Source organism: Haliaeetus albicilla, chromosome 10 (genome assembly GCF_947461875.1).
Source record: "Haliaeetus albicilla chromosome 10, bHalAlb1.1, whole genome shotgun sequence".
Taxonomy (NCBI): domain Eukaryota; kingdom Metazoa; phylum Chordata; class Aves; order Accipitriformes; family Accipitridae; genus Haliaeetus; species Haliaeetus albicilla.
In genome coordinates, this window is record NC_091492.1 from 2,169,741 (window position 1) to 2,186,968 (window position 17,228).

The 17,228-nt window shown below is 49.5% G+C and overlaps 1 protein-coding gene across 1 annotated transcript in view; it reads right to left on the bottom strand.

The window, feature by feature from the left end:
* ZNF469 (zinc finger protein 469) overlaps positions 1–17,228 on the bottom strand; it is a 209,318-nt gene that overhangs the window by 93,263 nt on the left and 98,827 nt on the right. Inside the window, exon 2 of the mRNA XM_069793301.1 lies at positions 8,939–9,054. The gene's annotated coding sequence lies outside the window, so the exon portion shown is untranslated. The remainder of the gene's footprint in view (positions 1–8,938; positions 9,055–17,228) is intronic.

Here is a 17,228-nt window from a genome sequence, read left to right on the forward strand (position 1 = left end):
AGTCCTTTTCAGATACAACCAAGCTCCAGCCCAGAACCAGCCAGGGTTTTGCCCCGACTTCTCCCACGAAAAGGACACGTGTGACTCATGGCCACGTACTATGCCAAAGTATGGATTGGTGTGTCTGAAGAATAAAAAGAGAAATAAAATGCCTTGGCTTCCCTCCCCGCTCCTCCCTCGGCTCCCGGCAGCCTGGATCAGGCTCTTGCATGGTGCAGCCCACCACAGGCGACATGGGCTTCACCGCCCACGTGGACCTCACGTAGCCCAGGGTCTGCAGGGTGAGCGGTGTCTCTACTCAGACATATCGCTGCCCCATCGCAGCCATAAAGTCTTTCCCATGGTCGTGAAGTCAAGTCTCAGAGCAAGAATCAGTGCAAAACCAACAAAGTCCCAGAGAGCGTGAACAGATGCCAAAAAGATAGATGGGAAAAACTTGCATTTCCAAGTGCCAAAGAAGACAATGAGACATAACAAAGCTCTTCGTTTGGGAGAGGGTTTTCTTTAGGGAAGAGGGGAGAAGACCGGAGCAGGAGTGGGGGGAGTAATAGTCCATCTTACACCCAATCCAACAGCCACATAATTCTACTGGCGCCAAAAATTTTTCACGTCCAACCATCGCATTTTGGTGCCAGAGAACTCCCCGTCTAGATAAGGTCCCTGAGCAGGGACATGCACTGGGTCGGTCTAGCCAATTTTCCTTATTTTATATAAACCCCACCACCCTTTGGTTCAGCAGATGTATAGCAGAGCTGGCAGCAGGGATGCGCCGGGTTCATCGTGCACACACAGCTCACATGCACAACAGCCCCGTTTGGGTCCGACGGGGACTGGGACGGGCGCAGAGGATCAGCTGGAGGCTGAGCATTTGCATTGCAAGAGAAGACCGGCGCTGGGGAAAAGGCAACGTGTCCTGGGGAAGAGCAGGAAAGCGGGATGAGATGTCATCTCACCTCACGTCCGAGAAATTAGAGCTGAGCCGCGCAGCTGCTGCACGCGGGTGTCACCGCAGGGACGTCAGCGCAGTCAGTCATCCCCCAGGTACTCAGAGATCCCGACCGGCAGCGACACGAAAGCCTCTGCCGGCTTTTGGCAGCTGATTCCTAGTCACTGGGAGCTTAACTGGGAGCCTGATGGTGTTGCAGCAGGGCTTCCATAAACCAGCGCAGGCACCTGGGCGTTTTAAAGCAGCAATGTGTGGTTTCTGGACGGCTGTTGCACATCAAGAAAACACCCGTTGCCGCTTAGAAGGATTCAGGTTATGCAAAGGTCTCTTTTTAAAAGGTGCTGGAGCATATACAAACCTTTGGCCTCTGCTTCCAAGGGAGGTGATACACCTATAAAGGCAAACACGCAAAAACCGGAGTATGCAGCTTTCCCATGGTGACCTTTCAGATCTCCCATGCCGGGAGATTGCCTGGCTCGGCCTCCCTGTGCAGCAAGCTCCGACCTTCCCCTCCAGCCCCACGGAGCTGCAAAGTCTTGACCCTGGCCAGCGAGGACAGAAAGAGACCTCAGGGGCACCCAGGCGAGCACCCGCCATCCCCTGGCTTGGGATTCAGGTTGAGTTAAATCCTCAGCCGAGCATCAGTGCGGTAGCCGCAGCGGAGCAAAGCTCAAGATGTGCTCCGGGTAATTTGAGGCAGAGGGTGAGGACTCGGGAGTTGTAAAACCTCATCCTCAGCGGGCTGCTGACGCAGCTCCGCATAGACACCTGTTTTAGGACACGCCACGTGCCTTTCTGTGGCTATTAAGGGGGTAATTAGAACAGGCTTAGGCGTCTGAGCTTTAGATGCCTAAGGTAAGGCAGGTGAATCCATGCTTCATTTGCTAAGGAGTTACCGCTCAGGAGCAAAGACAGGCTGAGCCAGAAAACTCCCCGCTATGCCAGCAAAAAGGAAAAAAGCCCCTGGAGTGCATTGACCTCCCAGTGAACTGCACGGGGAGAAAAAACAACCCGTCAGTTAGGAGTAGCTGCTATCTCACCCATCACCGCCGTTACCTGCGACGGCGAAGCTGACAGATCTCACCTGACGGCGGGCACAGGGCTGTCCCGGGGACTGGAGCGCTTTCCTCTCCCCAGCCAGGCTGGGTTTGAAGGGAGCAGCTACCAGCATCGGCACCGGGTCCCCCGGGATGGGAGGACGGGGGGCTCCCAGGTAGAGGAGAGCTACGCCAAAAAGGAGCGGGGATTCTGCAAAGCAACAGCCCCAAATGCTAGTATGCATTGGGGTGCAGGTCACGAGCACCCCTTTTTCCAGCCAGAATTTGCCGGCAGCCAAGACGGTCCCCAACTTGATGCTATTTAACACCGAGGCCGCCGCTGCCGTTGTGCTGACGCGCGGAATTCACGGACAAGGCTCCTCGTAGGCTTAAAAAACCTCCTTAATTTAGATGGACTGTCGATTACCGTCTGCCACTTGGGTAAAAGCGTGTTACCCGAGATCTCAGCCTGCAGCTGACAGCCCAGCCTTGCAGCAGGGACCCCCCTAGGACCCGCATCTCCTCCCTCCTTGGGTGGAGAGCTTGGAGACCGCCGCTGCTCGCCCCATCGCTGTGGCGTTCGGCTTTGCAACAGCAGGTCTTGAGAACAAACGTCCAGCAGCATATGGCAAATCCCAGGCAGAAAATTACAAACATCGACATTTTGTTATGCTGTTTCCCATCCAGGAACAGAGAACAACACGGAGCGTGCTGGGAACTGGGCCCAGGGAAGGGAAAAGGCCCGTGCGGAGCAGAGGTGGCTCTCACTTAATAGTTACTTGAATTTTTAAAATCTCCCTCCCTTATCAGCAGTTTTGTGTCCAGATTCTGACAAGGCCCGAGTACATTTCCCAGCTCGCCCTTACGGTCTCCCACCGCTCTGTCTCTAGGACAGAAAACACCATGGTACACTGGTGAAGCGGAGAGCTTGAGCTTACTTGCAGCATGTGAACTAGGGCTTCAGCTTTTGCAAAAGTCCCTTCTGAAACACCCCGCTCGGCCGACGCAGGGACCCCTGGTTAAGTCCCAAGATACCCACAGCAAGCCTCGCTGACAAATGGTAGTGGGAGAAGAGCTGACACACCAGCAGAAATGCTCTGGGATGTCAACAGTGTGTGTTCTGCAGCCTTTGGATGCAAAAAGGGGCTTTGCAAGGCACTCCGTTGCCCCAGCCTTTGGGAAGCCCAATGCCACAAAAGGGCACGTGCGGGTCCTTTACTCCGCCGAGCAGCAGCCGAGCTCCGGGCAGGGCAAGTCAGCTGCCTTTAAAAGAAAGAGCACCTTTTCCCTTCCAGACCGTAAAACCTGCGGTCATTATCATCCAGTATTCCCTACTGACTTGCTCTTACGGTGGCATCTTCTCTTGCTAGAACAAGCCCTAGGATGACTAAAATAACGAGGTCAGAGCTGCCCTATCTGGCTCCCCGGATGGACGGACCTGGATCTCAACAAACAGAAATACATTCAACCTCCCGGCACCTGCTCCTCGCTCGCTGCAACTCACCTATCCCAAAGCAAAGCAGCACGAGCCTGCTAACATCTCCGAGCGCTCTCCAAAAAAATAATAAAAAAAAGGCAGCTCTATCACAGTTTCTATGGCGAGAAGCGCAAAGCAAACGATTTCAGCACCGTAAAGGCTGCCCTGCACCGGAGAGCAAGCTCCGAGCTGCTAGAAACGCTTAGTCCCACGCGTGGGGGGGCAAGACGGCTCCAACGCTCCCCGGCCCCCCCAACCCTGCCATTGCCACAGCAACCTGCCCTGTTTGCATCGCCCGCGCTGCTGTTTCGGGGCTGTTCTCCGGCCCGCCAAGGGCAGCGCTTCGGTTGCTACGATAACAGGCATCTGTTTTCTACGCGTCCCCGTTCGCACCTGATGCCGAAGGAGTTTGACCTTTCCTTCCCTCCCCTCCGACAGCTCATTACGGTCAGCAGGAGATGGCAAGGAGAATAAAGCCCGACGGCGGCGGCGCGCTCCAGCAGAAGGAATTGGAGCCCAGCTTGAAAACACAGCTAATAAACTTGAAAGCCTGAGCCTATCTGAAGCCAGTTCCTCGATTTTTACGATAACCCAAAGCGTTTGAGAAAAGCGCAGCCGGGGCTGGGGGCAAAAGCCCCGCGCTTCCTCCGACAGCACCGGGCAGAATTGCCTTTTACACCTCCAAACCCACCAGCTGGACCAGTTTGCTTCGAGCCATCAGATGTCTCTGTTCCAGAAACGTGCCGTGCCCTTGCGGTGACAAATAATCATCTAACTAGAGGCTGCTGAATCCCATCAGCATCAAGTGCGTTTTCCCAGCATCTTTTATCCTCCCCATTTGTCCGACTGAACTTTGTGCTTCCCCCACAGCGGTAGGAATTTCCTGCTTCCTGAGACAGCAGTAAATACTTAAATATGCTAAATGAGCCGCTGTGCTTTTACTCATATTTTGGAGGACGGGTCCCTGGTTTCTGCAAGAGCCGCCCCGTGCTGCCCATCGCCCGCAGCACCTCTCCCAGCCCGCCCTCGGTCCTCACCCCGGCACGGTGTATTTTTAAGTGAAGTCTTGGCAACAAGTTACTGGCATTTTTCCGGTACCAGCAAATATTGCTGCGTTGAAGAGAATTCCCAATTCAGCAGGATTTCATGGAGCCGGAGAACAAAATTTTTTCTTGTTTTTTTTTTTTTTAAATAGAAATCTTTCTCCCTGTTGCTGCTCTACTTCTAATTCTTAATTGGACGAGGCAGGTTCTTTCCTATTTCCAATAGGGCTGTACAAAATTATGAGATCCATTAGCTTTGCAAAGAAGAAAAGCCTTCTCAAATGATTTTCAAATTCTTCCTTGGAACACATGTGCTCTGTGGCAGGGTAATTTTGTTTAGGGTAATTCACTTGCGCTAATTTCCTGTAAGTCTTACAAGATATATGACTATATTTTTTGGTTATTTTCCACATATATTCAGCACGCATTTCCCTCGGAGCAATATTTATGTGCAAAATATCCCCAGAGACAGGGGAGGTTTTTTTGTTTGCAGGAAAAGTGGAAATGCCCGGTGGATCAGATCACCGGCTCGTTCAATTCAGCGTTCATCAGAGCTAGCAGAGAGCTGTTATTCCAAAATACATAGATACTGCCTCAAACACAGTCCCAACTTTCCCCAAGGTCCCGAGCTCTCAGAATTGTAATTCTAATTAGACTGGGTGACTTCATTTCAGTAAATTGCTCATAACTGAAAAATGCTGTTTCTGTAACTGCAAGCTGTTGGTGAGCAGGTTGAATGGTGAATATTAGGAGTTCGGGGGGATATTTAAGATATATGCTCGAAATGAGTAAAATTTGATGAGGAGGCAGACGCTCTGTGCCCAGGAAAGAAGAGGCTTGCCCGGAGACGCAGAGGCAGGAGCAAAAAAGCTTCAGCTGCCAAGCTCAAAACAAACCTGTGCGCCAGGAGGGGAGATCCCTTAATTCAAATCCTCGCTCCTGGCCCCCAAAAGCTCAGCGGTCTCCCCATGATAGAGGCAGCAGGGTTGGAGACTGATGCTGGGAGAGTTGCAGCCTGGCGTAGGAGCATCTCCTCCCGTGCCCTGCCTTTCCATCACGCAGAAGGGCTTTGCACGCTTCCACGTCACTTTTCTTCTAAATCATGGATTCTTTTCCCCAATATAACCTCGGTTTCAGGTGACACAAGGTAAATATCTACATCCTTTGCTTTTTTTTTTTTTGGTTCAGCTGCTGATCTACAAATCCCAGCTGGCCACCGAGCCCCCGGTTATAATTTGCTTTCACCTCCAGGTGGAGCGTTTTGGTTGCTGTTGCAGGGCTGAGCCCCGCTCTCCCTCCCAGCTTCGCGGCCGTCCGCTGTGGGACCTCAACTGGACACCACGCTGCAAAAGGGGGAGAAAAACCCCACAACCCACCCACGCAGAAATCCCAAATGCCGCCGCACGCTTGGAGTCACCGTTTGCTAAGACAGACGGACATCGGCCAAGCGGTCCCCTGCCTTGGTGCAAGGGACCAAGCCCTGCCTTGGTGAACGTGCAACGAGACCCACCACCACCAGCTCTCGACGGTGGCAGCAAGGATGCTCTGTAAAGGACTGGATTTTGGGGATGTCCCACGCAGGTGATGCGCCGAAGTGATGCAGGTCTCGAGCACCTTCCCCGCGGCACCGTTGGCTGCCCCCCGGCAGCGGAAAGTTTCAGTTTTGCTGGAGAAAGCGTTTTGTTCCAGGGTGGATTTTCATGCTCTGAGAGGCAGAACTGGAAAGCCGGTCGCAAGCCAGGAAGGAAAAATTGCAAAACAGGAGTGGGGAGGAGGGGAGACCTGGATCAAAAACCACCCTCCTCACTTACAGGAAGGCAACTGGGAGAAAGCATGGTGTGGAAATGAACTTCCCAAAATAAAGGGAATTTAACGCTAACCAAAACACCCAGACACAGATGAACTTAATCATACTGAAGTGAGTGAAGGTCATTAAACAAACAGCAAAAGTCAAAGTGTTGAGATCGGGAATATATTTAGCTATCAGCTCTTAGGGACAAAAAATAAACATCGGGAATCACAAGGCAAAAAGTTATCTGAAGCACTGAGACAAAGAGAAAAAACCAAATACGAGTCTTTGCTGACACATAATGTACATAATGGCTCTTTCAGAAGGATGTGGGCAGGGGTTAGGAGCCGGTTAGGAAGGTAACGCTGCAATGGCAGGGGGATTTCCAAGGCACTTTATATGCATTTGCCTTCTCTGATTTCTTATTCTTCTGCACCGTAGTCCCAACACCACCGTAAAAAATTTTAATGTTGACTGTGGTTGGTATAACTATTGATGGCCATGGGCTGCTCCTCGGCTGCTGGCTGACCCTTGCATTTCATCTCCCATTATTGCAATTAGTTTCCCTAATTGCAAAACGCGGTGGCTTGGGCGCACGGGTGTCCTCGTCAACCATTTGCAACTCTGCGGTATAAAATGGGATATAAATTTTTATACTACTCCTCCGGTTTTCCTTTCTATCAGCTTGGCAAGAGCCCACATTTTTTAAAGAGATGATCCAGGGTTCAGTTCTTGCTAATGAATTTCACGTTCATTTTGCCATTGCAAGAAAATCCGTACAAAAAGCGCACACAACTTTTCAGCTTCCGCATAAATCCAACATCCTGGAAACCAGCTGCGAGCATTTGCACAGAGGGATCCTCATGCTGGGCTTGGTGGTGGTGGCTGTTATTTGCAGCACTCACCTGGCAGTCCTCTGTGTGCAAAAGTGTCCGAGAAACTTGTGGGACCCATAAAATTGGAATTGGCCGGTGAGTCATCTGGAGTTTTTGACCTTGAATCACTCTTCAGCCTCCTGGATGGGGAGTTTCACTGGTTTTAATAGGACACGTGCTGAATAAAGCACTTGAGCTGATCTTTTCTGTCACACCTGCACTACAGAAACATGTTTGCAAAGAGGGTAAGCAGAAGAGTAATTTTCCTGATATGAATAAGCAAGGGCCCTTTACACATCTAAACACAGTGGTTGGGGGGGGATGCATGATTGCTGCAAAGCCCCTGTAGGAAGGATAGTTTGTGGAGCGATCACTTGGAAATGCAAGGGAATAAATCATCCTCCCTGAATCTCAAGTCTATACCAAAGAGACACCTAGACTGCAAACGCGCATGCTCAGCAAAAGTAAATAAATAAAAATCAGAGCTAAAAAATCACAGGTAAAATCACCCCAAGAGTCAACAGGGATGGGCATCTGACTCCTGTAGCTGCTTTTAGAAGAATTAACTTGAGCTCTTAATGCCAGCAAAACCTCTGCTGGGCCCTCTAGATTTTCCTGAGTCATTAGACGGTCAAGAAAACAGCAGGCCACTGGATGCTTGTCAAACTCCATAGAAGAAAGCAATAAAGCCATTTATTCTATACAGGAATCAAAACCAGTGCATACAAATTTCCGCTCCCAAAAACATTTCGATGATTAGCTTTGATTAATGGTGCTGCCAGAGAATCATTCATCAGTATTAACTAACAACATCTTTTTCCACATTATTTTCAACTCCCTAGAAGCTGAAAAGTGAAATACATTTCTCTTCTACGACATTCTTTTTACCCTGTTCCCAACTGCATACTGATTTTATGGGGTTTTTGGGGGGTTGCCCACAAGACCTGCTCATATACAAGAGAGTCGATGAAAACCTTTGCACAGCACATGCTAGTTCTCCGTTAACAGGCTGTGGGCATCTCTCATTTGTTATTGTAGGGTTGCTTAGGAGCACCCCTTACTGGAAGGCTGCTCAGTGTTGTTGAGCTTCTAGAGTGATTCCCCCCCCTGTTTGTTTGTTTGTTTTTTTCCTGCAGGAGAGAACTGCTGTAAAGTCCTGAATTTGGAAACCAAGCCATCACAGCCTGCGATGCTGGTTTTGCAAAGATACACCATAAGAAAAAAATTAGGTCAGATTTTGGGCTACAACAGCATCTTGCCACCACCAAAGGCAAAGGGAGAGAGGGCAGAGAGCCTGTCCCACGCACGTGGGACCTCGAGCTCTGTGCTCTCCTGGAGCATTCAGGAAAACATGGAAACAAAGCACAGTGTTACACACACACACACGACCTCGATGGCCAAGATCTCCATGCTGCCTGTGGTATTCCCCACTTCCCAAACGTGGGATTCAAGTGCTAGCTTTCACAGGCTGAACACTTGGGTTTCTACAGAGGAATTATTTTGGAAGGTGCGGTATAATTGTGACTCACCCTGTAAGTAGCAGCATGTCGTAAGAACATATAAGTACGTAAATAGGGAAGGGATGGCGCAACCTCTATGGCTGCAGGAATCAGGCAGCAGCCAGAGGTGTCTGGGGTGTCTTCAAGCAAACCAAACCTCATAAGAAAAGCCCTGCCCCTAGTCCCTGGGCACGAGAGCACAGCAGACAAAACATTCTGCACCGCGTTCGGTGATTTACCAATTCAGGAGAAATAAGAGGCTATGTCCTTACCGTTGCTTGAGCGGGTCCACGCTCCAGCGGGCAGCAGCAGTGTCTAGGACAGCCTTGGCATTAAGCCGCGCTCCCTCTCCCGCTCCAGTCCCAGCCCCTCACCAGCTGCCAGACACCTTTGGGAAGGAAAAAAAAAAAAAAAAGACCATTAAGAGATTTTGTTAGCAAACAGAAAGGTCTGTGTTACTGCTCCTCTGTTTTCTCACCAATCACTTTATCCAGGGGTGTTAGCAATAAAAGCAGCAACTAGGCAAGGCACCCAAGAAATTTTAGAAGAAAAAGCTGAAAGGCAGAGCAAACATCACTCGTGATAGTGGTACTAATGTCTGCCCTCCATGTACGGGGTTGGGAAGGACTTTCCATCAAGCTACGCATCTTCCTCCAGCTGGGGCGATGCTGTGGATGGAGTTAGGGCCCCTTGTAGCCCCCAAAACTTTAGTTCTTTCCCCAAACACCTTCCAATCTTTCTAGGTACCAGCCAGCCCCCTGGGAGAAGCGGTTCCTCCAGGCTTGCGGAGATGAAGCGGTGGGCACCCAAACTGCTCCTCTCCAACACCATCTTCCCGCTGCTAAATTTAGCCATTTCCAGGAGATCAGAAGAGGCAACAATAAACCTCGGGGAAAGACCGGACTGTCCCCCTGCTTTCCTCCTCTTCAAACCCAAGCGGTGGAGCAACCAGCGACCAGCTTGATGCTCTGCCCGTGGCAGGGTGTCCCCAACGTCCCCCGTGGCAGACCTGCCCAGGACCATGGGCAGAGGGGCCGAACTGCTCCCCCCCTCCCCGGCGTCCGCGGCAGCCTGCCATGGGTCAACTTTTCCACCGAGCCGCAGAGAGCAACCATCATTCTTCTGACAGCTCGGGGGGTGTTTCCAGACCACTGGACTCGCTTTCTGTCACTGCGGATAGGAAAAAATCTCCAGTCATCCAAGAATGGATTCCAGCGGGCCCTCCAGGTAATTCTTAAACCTTGAGACAGGCCTGGAGAGCAATCGTTCCCTTCTTAATCCCCTAAAAACATCCACAGGAATGGCAAGCTGGCTTCCCCCATACGTCTGCCCCTTCCCCCGGAGCCCCATCTCTCCCTGTTTGGAGTCGGACAGACAAAGGCTGCCTCGAATCTCGGCTTTCCCAAGAGTTTAGTTTCAGGTCAGCGAGCCTATGAAGACTAATTGCATCGAAGGAATGGCACATGCCATTGCCATGATGTGATGCGGCTGGAAGGGCTTTCCCCAGCTGATGCTGGCTCCTGGGCCACATTCTTCCTGAACCACCTGGATGCTGCTCCATCCTGGAAATACCAGGACCTCATCCAGGCACTAGAAGCTCCCAGAGATGTGCTCAACTGGTGACCCTTCAACTCCTCCTTCCACCAATATGCATTTATGCATTAACATAGTATACTTTATAAAGTTTATAAACACACTCTACGTATTTTTATTTATTTATGTTTTGCATTAGGCTAGTATTAACGCAGGCGTCTCTATCTACCTACTACATAGTTGAGATTGCAATGGTAAGAAAAAGAAAACTGATAACTGCACGCTTTTTCAGCATCCACACATACCTGGCTCCAGGCAGGCTCATACATGCTTCAGGGGCAATTTTTGGCATAAACATACACCAGCCCTTCCCAAAAACGAGCTGCTGGACAAAACCATCTCCTGCTAGGCCACCTCTGCTTTCCTTTTGGCCACTGGGCAGTATTCTCCACCGAGGTACACACGCACGTACGCCCTCCCACGATACCCCCTGTCCCTTACTAACAAAAACTGCTGAAAACAAACTAAAAAAAGAAGGCAGCGCGCGTGAACCAGAGGGATTGTGACAGATGGGCAAAACTAGAAATGGCTCTTTGTATATGTGCTTTTTCTTTTTTTTTTTTTTGGCTAGGAAACGCTAGAAAATGAGGCCTTCTGTATCCAAACGGCCTCATTTTGCTTCAAGTGCTTCCCATGTTTAAAGCCTGTCCGCAGTTGTGTATATAGTGCTCTATAAATATTTCATTGAGCCCACAGCGCGAGCCCTTTCCTTCGAGTTCATCCTTCGACACTTCCTTCATGCTCTTCAACGATGCTCAACGAGGAGCTGCCTGGGGCTGACCCCGAGCTGTCAAACCTCCGTGCAGCACAGACCAGGGAGGTAGAAGTGATGACAACAGCCAACGGGATCATGTAATTGTAATTTCTAGAGTTAGGATCATCACGATGCACATTTTTTTTTCTGCAGAGAGGGTGGAAACCAAACTGTAAAAGAGGTTTTTTTCCTGCTTTTCTAATCATCAGCTCACTTGAATAATGGGAAGAAAGCATGATATCCTACCACCTCCCACCAAAAACAGATACGGCAGCGTTTCTAGGGACTACTGTGTTGAAAATGAGGATCACAGGACACAAGGAGAGAGAAACTGGGCATCAGCCCTCCTCAGACATCTCCTTAACTCTGCAGATGACTTGCTGGAACAAGTGCAAGTGCCAGCTCAAATGTCCCTTTTCCCAGTGCGCCCATTAACGTTCACAGAGAAGGAGCAAGGGTTAGTGGATTAAAGTTTCTCCTCCAAAAGCTTTTTTGGTGAGCACCGCCCTGAGCACCGCCCAAGTCCCACTGGCACTGCTGGGTGTCCCCAACTTTAACACTGTGGTTTCTGCACAGAATATTTCTCACTCCTTTTCCTCCATCCCTTAAGGACTTTGCTTTTCATTCACATTAATATCACGCACACTCCTCCCAGCCTCTCTCCAGGACTGGATCAGTCCTTTGGTCGGTCTAAGCCAGCGCAAAGGATCCTGCCCAGTTTGTTTGCACCCAATCCCAAGAAAAAAAAAAGTAGGTCCTACATGAATGAAGAAAAGGCAAGGAAGAGAGAAAGTATGACTCTAGCAGTTTTCATGGCATTCGGCAGTGCTGGAAACAGTGATGGCAATAATTGCCCGTAGCCTCCCTAAAACTGCTTGTCACAGATTTTCCAAATGCTGAAAAATAGAGATATGTATTTGTAAGTAACCACCAGACTCAATCAGCTCATCTTGACCAAAAACTCCACAATGACATTATTCCACAATGGCATAATCCTTAGAGAAAAACCACAGCATTCTTGGACCCCAAACAGAAACTCGACACATGTAATACCGAATACTAGAGTGTACTTTATACCCTGTTTTCCTATGAGTCATTTTCCATCCCACTGTCTGTTGAAAAATGCTTTTTTGTTTATTTATTAAAGATTCTCTCAATGGTTTTATTGATGACAGAAGAAGGGAGCAAACGAGGCAGAGATTCGGCATCCCAGGGACCTGCCACCAAATCTGGCCTAACTAAAGCCATCTGCTCGGGACAGGAGCCACAGCCACCGGACCTGCTGCCAAAATCATATTTTAAAGGGACAGTGCTAGAGCGGGCGGAATGCAGACCGGGCTTTGCATTTTAAAACAAAGTCATGTTACAAACAAACAAACAAAAAAAAAGAGACATGCTTTTTAACTTACTGGGAGGGATATGAGATGGAAGGACAAAGTTGTTTTGTTTTGTTTTGACTGTCAAAGCCCAATTTTCTTGGCACAAATGGAAACACCCACAGGCCTGTCTGGAAGAACCCGTGCTGGGCAGCTTTTCAGCCGGCACAAGAAAACGGGCAAACGAAACCATGTACCAACCCAAAAAAGCGAAACTGGCTGGTCTAGCTCAATAGTCCGAAGCAAAGGCTCAATTCAGTCCTTGCCTGCGCTAGTGTTCACGCGGTGGGACTCATTTAAAGCCAGCAAGAGGCAGCTCAGCATCAGCCCCGTGGGTACAAGGCGACAGAAAGATAAACAACCCATTTATTTAATAAATACATTTAATTGTGCTATTTGATCAGTCTTCATAATCTCAACAACTCAAGCCTGAGCCATGGGGGTTTATTTTCCAATTTAATATTGGCAAGACCCATTTAAACACTATAAAGTGAGCAGCAGCATCTCATGGGGATGTTGCAGGGAGCTGAAGGGCACTGGATGGAGTCGGGGATGCCGTGAGCTCGTACAAAGCTGGGTGAATGCAGCGGGGGTGCCCCAGCACCGACAGCAACAGCTCCCATCTTCGATAGATGCTTAACCAACTAAACATCTTCATTTGGAGTTAGGGCACTCAACTCTGCTTCCCCAATCTGTTTTGGTGGCAAGCTACCAGGTCACTTGATCAATGGAAGGCTGACCTTTCCTTCCCCTCCGACAAATTGCTCAAAGTCTTTGCTTACAGGTTATGCTGGTGTTTTGCTGGATGTTTGGACTTTCGAAAAGGAAAGAAGAAGAAAGGCCTGCAGGCAGGGGTCTCGGGCATGCTCCAGCTCCAGTTAGCCAAATCCAGCCGATGGCTATGAAGAGGGACTCATCCTAGCTTGCCCCATCAGGCTCGAGCTACACAAGAGCGACAGTCACTAGCCCACCAGCAGAACAGCCCAAATATCAGAGATCACTGAACAACACAACTCGTCTGTGCTAACGACTGATCAAACAAGCAACAGCGTGTTCATGGTCTGCAGGAGATCAGATTAACCGATGGTCGTGATCCATGCAATAGGCGCCATGAATCAAAGGACCCGCAGCAGATACGCTCGCCTCCCGACAACGACCGTGCCACCGCCATGAAGGAGCACATTGTGCGGAGCTCTCGGCATATGGTGGGACTTGGTGTTCACATTAAAACTAATAATCACAGATCTAAAATGATAACATTAGGAACACCCTTGCTTCAAATAGAGGTTCTGTCTTCCCCAGCTTCAGCCAAATACAAAGAATAAACTCAAATATATGCATTTATATACACGTATCATAAATACATGACACAAGCAAGACAGCCAAGTCAGCCCTCCCGACCTATCTGCGGTGCTGACAGGAGATCCCTAGTGCAAATGTTACACGTTTGCCTTATATTCATTCTTAAACAAAATGAGCAAAGGTCAAAACTAAGTTCCCGTAGGAGGGCACATTTGCTGTCCAGATGGTAACAAAATATGAAGGCCTTTTCTGTGAGCAGAATGGACAAACAGACGCTCTGCAGCCCTAATGTCATTCTGACCTTCACGTTGTACAGTACACATACGCTTTTTCTCTTGGGTTTACGCATCAGCGATGGAGTTTGGGACTAGCAAAGCAGAGAGCGGCGAGGGCATCTTGTTCGTAAGGCACCTGGTCTTGTATTGCACCAAGCTCAGTGAAGCTCACCCTATAGCTCAAGCGCCTTCATAAAGTCCTGGTGCAAAGTTCAACCTTGGGATGAAAACCCTGCCTGCAGCACAGAGGGTTTAATTTCCAATGTTTGGCACAACCCTAAAGTGGCTCTAGAGTAGTCTCTAAAAACAGAAGAAGGTCTATTGGGGGAAGAAGAGAAAATAGACTAAAGGCTGGGATCAACATCAGTTTAATGATACTCCTCAGGACAACTGGGTTAACTTGCTGGTTTCTAAAAAGCACACACAAAAAATTCTCATCCATTTGTCTCTCTTGGGAAGAAGCACCAAAGCTCAGTGGAGCAGGTTGCCTTCAGCAGCAACAGCTTCCCACCCTTTAGCAAGATGCTTTAACTGGGCATTTCTGTTATTGTGGTGTTGCACAGAGACTAGAGAGCTTGTGAAGAGCTGTGAGAGGAGGATCAGTGATCTAGGGAACAGTGCTGCAGTGACTTTTACCATTTACCTTTGGCACTACAGTCGTACTTAAGCCATACCTGGCCATGCAGGAGAAGACAAGGAGAGGCAGAGCTCTCTGAGCCTCCATCCTGCCATCAGCCAGTGGTTTGGTGACCCTGCTCCAGGTCCCACAACGAGGAAGACGCACATCGCAGCTTCATCCAGACCGCAAAGCAGAACTCCCCCACGGAAAACACTGTGCGAAATCTCAAAGACAAAAAAAACCAACCCAAAAACCAACAGGGCCGTGGCCCCGAGTCAAAGCGCCTGGGTCCTACGGTCCTGGAAGCAATACTGCAGACTGAAAGCTGCAACGATTCCCAGTCGTTTCTGTTTTGTTTTCTTGGCCTAATTTCTTTCAGGCTGTCAATAGCTGCATGTCCTCCGCAGAGCCAAGCATAAATCTAGTCAAATCCTGACTTATCCTAGAGCAAAGAAATGTCCTTATTGTTATTCTAGCCAGGAATGCATGCATTTTTATTGGCCTGAGAAGTGCAATCAATACCCTCAGTGCAAAGGTACTGCCCACCTACCACCTCCTCTTTCTCTATCCCACAAAGAGATCAAGCTTCTTACAACCTGTTTTTTCCCAGGTTGAACTACCAGGTAAGAATGAAGGTCTCTAACAGCAGGAGAATTAGCACTCTTCAGCCGCAGCTTTTGTATCTCACTCCAAACGCTGAAGCTAATGCAGTGTGAAAACTATTACCCAATCGCAGAGGAAAACTAATTCTCCAGGACAGTCTGAAACATGCAAATATAACTGTGATCTTTGCCATTTGCAACACAATGGAAAATTGCTAATAAAAGTTCCTATTGTGTCGGGGATGTAATACTAACCGCGTGGTATTTCTCTCTCTCTCCTCCCTCCCTTCCCCTTTGCAGCCAGGCAGCTAAAAATGGCTTAAAACTTCCCAGCTCAAACGCTCGGGGTCAAACAGTGATGCTGAAGCACCAGAACGAAGGGTTTGAAAACCATCTGCCGCACAGCCCGCTGCTCCCTTCCAGGCTCAGGGGATGCAGTGCTCCCGCTCCACGCCCGGGAGCACTGCCCGCAACTCCAGCTTGAGGGTGGACCTCCCCAAAATGCAGGAGGCTGGAGGACTCCCCTCTAGCCCCCAGTTATCGCCAACCCACCCTCTCGGCACCAAGCTATGGGACAGGGGACACGAAGTCCAACCGGCCTCCCTCATCCTTGACTTCTCCAAAATGCCACGCTGGCACCATCCATCCCATCCCGCCACTGAGCCGCTGCTCACATTGCCTCTGTCCCATGCAAGGTGATAAAAGACCCTTCCTCATCCTCACAGCTGTGAAGGCACCTTGCTTTGGACACAGCTCTCCCTCTTCCTTCCCCTAAAGGGAAAACGTACGCACACACGCGTGCCGCACTGATGTCTGCCTACGCCCCTGTCCCAGCCCCAGGAAAAGAAGCCCAGACACAAGAATAAAAAACTAGGCTGGTATTTTTAAGGCTAGATGCCTAGCGTGGGGGGCCTTGATCCATCTTTTGGCACAACCAACCTTATTGCTTTACAACCCACGTGAGCACCTGCAGCTCCCGGCAGCCACCCCCTTGCAGGGATGCCAAAGGAGGGATTGAAAACCCGACTCCGGGCTCCCTGCTTTGAGGGCTGTGAGTTTTCCCAAGGGTCTTTCCGACTCCGACTCGCTTCCTTCCCTCCTCCCCAGGCTTTTAGGCCCAAGCAATGAAGTGAGAGCAGCACATCTCATGCCCCAGAGCATCAGCATCTCTGTTCTGCCCCAGCCACTCCTCCTGCCCTTCCGCGGGAGCAAAGTGTAGGATTAAACCGTGGCGCACGCAAGATGCAAAACCCAACACAGAACCTCAGATCTTGACAGGCTGCAGTGAAAAACACCCATTACAGGGCAATCGGGGGCAATTAAGAGATTTCAGCTGAAACCAGTGGCTTCAGTGCTTCACTGAGGCAGCCAAATGGCTTTATTTCTGTGTATTTGTTAATAATCTCATTATTTACAGGACCCATGTGCTCTCTATTACCTTCCATATTCCAATATTGAAGAGACATCTGAGGCTGGTTAGCCTGTTTGTAACGGGTCCATCTTCAGCTTTTTGGTATTTCCTGGTTGGCACATGACCAAATCAACACACTTCTCTTTCCACTTAAAAAAGAGTCCTTCCAAGGAACTGCACTAAGCAATTACCTCGTTCAGCAATTCCTAACACACAAGCTGCCTTGGGACTTTATAGGTTTTAGAGAAAAAAAAACAACAAACCAAACAAAAAACTCAAAAACAACAGCAAAACATAAAACCTCTTTGATTCCTGTAGTTGTCCACTGGTGAGTGCAGGCAAGGAAAATAGTTTGGGGATTGGGAACATTTCAAATGAGGAGGCATTTCAGGGGTTTGTTCTGTTTGGGGGTGGTGGTGGTGTTGATTTTTAGGAGGATCGGAGAGTTAGCTGCAGATGTCAGCTGTACATCTGCAAGCACGGGACACGCTGCCAGCACCTGAACCTCTTCCACTCGGTTTCCCCCCTTTAACTTGCAGCTGACAGAGGCTCAGATGGAAGAAGCCACATGAAGCAGCAGCATCCCTTCCTGGATGCTGAAGGCATCTGCTCCGGCTGATTTAAGAAGCA